The following is a 5000-nucleotide window of genomic DNA, read 5'->3' as shown; positions in this document are numbered from 1 at the left end:
GCCCTCTATGGGACGACGCTGACACCGCCACCCACAGACACAACACAGCCATCTATGAGAATGTGACCAAACTACATTGCCGTCTGGCCCAGAAACGACACCTCCATCTACAGGAATCCAACGGAACTACACCAACCATACTGCCAAACCACAGCATCGCCATCTATGACAATGTGACGAAACCACATGCAATAGCCCCATCTACGCGAATCGGACGACACGACGTCCACCATGTCGCGCGCAACACGAAAACCAAATACCGCCATCTGCAAGTCTCCCGAAACATGACCTGCTGCACCGACGATACCGCCATCTATGAGACGCCACCCCGACTACGACATCGCTAGGTCCCACAGTACCCATTTTCCGACGCCACCCACAAAGCCTGCATCATCTGTCCACCACAGGAACCCGAACGCCAGTGCCTGCGTCGCACGAAGTAGTCAACCGACAATCACCCCACCCGCACCCGCACCCGCACCCGCACGTGCCCCACCCCAACCGCCGAAATCGCAACTCCAGCGGATGAACGGCGGACTCTTCCCGCACTCGTACGTTGCAATCCACCCCTATATCTTGCGTTTCACGAAGAGTTATATCCAATATGCCAAATTCCCGCTGTCCCTATACATGCTGTAAGTCTGTGCACACAATATGAACCACACCTCAGCGAGACACTCTATCACACATTACTCTCTGCCTGTAACAGACACAGATACAATATGTAAGCACCAGCATGGACCAACGTCCGGTGCATCCTCTCCGCCACAGTACACCATCCACACTATGATAACCACACCAGGGAGTCCAATTCTAAAATAGAATATCCCACCCGTCCGACATCCACAACTGCTCAGATAAGCCACCAACACCCACACATGTCCTACACAGGGGTGCACCCAACACCACCACACTGCCACCTGTTACGGCACAGAAACAATGGCAGGAATGAATCACACAGGTGTGCCGCAACCACAGACGCGGCGCGCCTCCAGTCACGAGCGAAAAGCGCATAAGCGCATCCTGACGAGACATAACTGCTGTGACATACTGACGCTGCCTCAGACATTCACTTACAATGATCACTACCAACGAACCTCGGCCCCCCCCCCCCAACAACACACTCTCTTACCACGTTGTGTACTGTAATCCAACCCATTTCGCACCTTAACCTAACCCATTTTGCACCTTAACCTAACCAAATTCGTAACGCAATTTGTACCACAATTTCTACCGCAATGTAACGCAATTTGTACCGCAATGTAACGCAATTTGTACCGCAATGTAACGCAATTTGTACCGCAATGTAACGCAATTTGTACCGCAATGTAACGCAATTTGTACCGCAATGTAACGCAATTTGTACCGCAATGTAACGCAATTTGTACCGCAATGTAACGCAATTTGTACCGCAATGTAACGCAATTTGTACCGCAATGTAACCCAAGTTGTGCCTTAACCTAACCCAAGTTGTGCCTTAACCTAACCCAAGTTGTGCCTTAACCTAACCCAAGTTGTGCCTTAACCTAACCCAAGTTGTGCCTTAACCTAACCCAAGTTGTGCCTTAACCTAACCCAAGTTGTGCCTTAACCTAACCCAAGTTGTGCCTTAACCTAACCCAAGTTGTGCCTTAACCTAACCCAAGTTGTGCCTTAACCTAACCCAAGTTGTGCCTTAACCTAACCCAAGTTGTGCCTTAACCTAACCCAAGTTGTGCCTTAACCTAACCCAAGTTGTGCCTTAACCTAACCCAAGTTGTGCCTTAACCTAACCCAAGTTGTGCCTTAACCTAACCCAAGTTGTGCCTTAACCTAACCCAAGTTGTGCCTTAACCTAACCCAAGTTGTGCCTTAACCTAACCCAAGTTGTGCCTTAACCTAACCCACGTTGTGCCTTAACCTAACCCAAGTTGTGCCTTAACCTAACCCACGTTGTGCCTTAACCTAACCCACGTTGTGCCTTAACCTAACCCACGTTGTGCCTTAACCTAACCCACGTTGTGCCTTAACCTAACCCACGTTGTGCCTTAACCTAACCCACGTTGTGCCTTAACCTAACCCACGTTGTGCCTTAACCTAACCCACGTTGTGCCTTAACCTAACCCACGTTGTGCCTTAACCTAACCCACGTTGTGCCTTAACCTAACCCACGTTGTGCCTTAACCTAACCCACGTTGTGCCTTAACCTAACCCACGTTGTGCCTTAACCTAACCCACGTTGTGCCTTAACCTAACCCACGTTGTGCCTTAACCTAACCCACGTTGTGCCTTAACCTAACCCACGTTGTGCCTTAACCTAACCCACGTTGTGCCTTAACCTAACCCACGTTGTGCCTTAACCTAACCCACGTTGTGCCTTAACCTAACCCACGTTGTGCCTTAACCTAACCCACGTTGTGCCTTAACCTAACCCACGTTGTGCCTTAACCTAACCCACGTTGTGCCTTAACCTAACCCACGTTGTGCCTTAACCTAACCCACGTTGTGCCTTAACCTAACCCACGTTGTGCCTTAACCTGCTCTGTAATTGGCATATGACACGTTACATTAATCTAGTGTTGTCTAACCACAACCCTCTGAATATAGTTCGCTACTCGCACCGCCCACCCTCTTGTGTATCGTTTCATGTTCAACACTTCGCAAGTGTTGCTTACTTTTTACATGCTCCCGCTGTACACTGTAATGTGGACGACTGCAGGATGTACATCGCCCCCCCCTCCCCCCCCCCCTGCCTTCGCACGCTGGTCGTTCAGGTGCTTGCGTGTTCAATGCCCTTCGCAGCTGTTCATTGGCATTCGCATGTCGAAGCGCTCAGTCTACGTCGTGGTACGGCCTGTGTCCACTGTCCGCTGATGTCGTAAGCTTAACCCTCACATTGTACTGCACATAGGTCCGTATGTACTGAATGATACGCTGTGGCACATGTGTGACCGTACAACGACTGCGCCCAACAACAGCGAACCATACGGTCCAAATGTTGTGCACTCAGCCACGTGCCGTCTCCCCATAACAGCTACATTGCAGTGTGGTACGCCATAGAGACGTGTGGGAGTAACGGACGCCCTGGATGGCGATCAGCATGAGCCGTCTGTTGATGTAGTGGCGCGTGTATTCAAACGTAGTCGTCTCTTCTCACACAGTGTGATAGCATGGTGCACCGCGTTCCACATCTGCGACATGGTACAGATGCTGGTTGACAGTCGGTGTCGTAATGGACATCGCATACGTAGGGGGCCACCTCCCACGTGTTCTCTAGTCGTGCACATTTTGTTGCGTGTATGTGGGCAGACGTAGTGTGTCGTGGCACCTAACAGACAGGTATGCAATAATCGTTGCATTTGCAAACTGGGATGGACGTCTACGTTTGCTGGTGACGTTACGCAAATGAACAACTGGTAAACCCATTGTGGTGCGGTTGTTGTTGCTGGAGGTAAATCAGTAAGGGCAAATCTGTGTGTGAAGCGATACGCGGCGGTGGCTGGGTGGGACCGTCCCCGGCCGGTGAGGGGGGGCCGCCCGGCGTGCTGGCCGCGCGGTGCGTGGGCGCACGCGCTACAGCCGGCTGGTGGGGGCGCCCAGTGGCAGGCGCGCCGGCCGACGGACGCGGCAGGCGGCGCAGCTGCGCGCCGGGGCACCCTGCGCGCGGCGCCGGGCGGCCAAAGTGGGTCCTCGCGGGCCCGGTGCGAAGCGCGGTGGACATCTGCAGTGTGCTGGTCCGACTGAGGACTGTGTGCGTTGAGGATGCGCCGCCGCCCGGCACTCGGCGCCGCGACGCCGTCTGCTGCTCGGTCGCCCCAGCGGTTCTCGCTGGTGGTTTGTATCGCAGTTGTGCAGACGTGTTGGCACGTGCGCTGTGCTGGGAGAGTTCGCTTCGGCACCCACGTGGGGCCTTTGCCCTTCTGTGGCGCTGGCGTTGGAGCTGCCGGTCACCGTAGGTGGCGCGTGTTGTCTCCCGCCGGCAATGCCACGACAGCACGCTCCCGGGCCTCTGTCGGCAGCGGCAAGCTCAGTTGGGAGCACGGGTGGTCGCACCTAAAGCGTCTACTCGCCTAACTCCGGGCGATTGCGCCTCTCTCGAACCCGACCAAGTACTTAGGACGGCGCTGCGCGCCGCCGGGACCTGAGAGGGTTTCGAGGTGTATTGTGCAGGGGAGCTCAGCCTCCTCCTGTTTGCAGAATAATTGAGCGGACGCTTGCGTGTTCGCGCGGGCCCCTGGGACACACTCCCGGGCGGCCGGCTGCTCAGCTCTAGTTGACGCAGCTCCCTGGTTGATCCTGCCAGTAGTCATATGCTTGTCTCAAAGATTAAGCCATGCATGTCTCAGTACAAGCCGCATTAAGGTGAAACCGCGAATGGCTCATTAAATCAGTTATGGTTCCTTAGATCGTACCCACGTTACTTGGATAACTGTGGTAATTCTAGAGCTAATACATGCAAACAGAGTCCCGACCAGAGATGGAAGGGACGCTTTTATTAGATCAAAACCAATCGGTCGGCTCGTCCGGTCCGTTTGCCTTGGTGACTCTGAATAACTTTGGGCTGATCGCACGGTCCTCGTACCGGCGACGCATCTTTCAAATGTCTGCCTTATCAACTGTCGATGGTAGGTTCTGCGCCTACCATGGTTGTAACGGGTAACGGGGAATCAGGGTTCGATTCCGGAGAGGGAGCTTGAGAAACGGCTACCACATCCAAGGAAGGCAGCAGGCGCGCAAATTACCCACTCCCGGCACGGGGAGGTAGTGACGAAAAATAACGATACGGGACTCATCCGAGGCCCCGTAATCGGAATGAGTACACTTTAAATCCTTTAACGAGTATCTATTGGAGGGCAAGTCTGGTGCCAGCAGCCGCGGTAATTCCAGCTCCAATAGCGTATATTAAAGTTGTTGCGGTTAAAAAGCTCGTAGTTGGATTTGTGTCCCACGCTGTTGGTTCACCGCCCGTCGGTGTTTAACTGGCATGTATCGTGGGACGTCCTGCCGGTGGGGCGAGCCGA

The 5000-nt window shown here is 53.7% G+C and overlaps 1 non-coding gene across 1 annotated transcript in view; it reads left to right on the top strand.

Moving 5' to 3' along the window:
- The first annotated feature begins 4262 nt into the window (after nt 1-4262).
- Nucleotides 4263-5000, top strand: part of LOC126132887 (small subunit ribosomal RNA) — a 1909-nt gene continuing 1171 nt past the window's right edge. The window contains exon 1 of the ribosomal RNA XR_007527536.1: nt 4263-5000. This exon is cut by the window's right edge and continues 1171 nt beyond it. This is a non-coding gene — a ribosomal RNA (small subunit ribosomal RNA).

Source organism: Schistocerca cancellata, unplaced genomic scaffold (genome assembly GCF_023864275.1).
Source record: "Schistocerca cancellata isolate TAMUIC-IGC-003103 unplaced genomic scaffold, iqSchCanc2.1 HiC_scaffold_590, whole genome shotgun sequence".
NCBI classification, from domain to species: Eukaryota; Metazoa; Arthropoda; class Insecta; order Orthoptera; family Acrididae; genus Schistocerca; species Schistocerca cancellata.
This window is presented reverse-complemented; position numbering and strand designations above follow the sequence as displayed.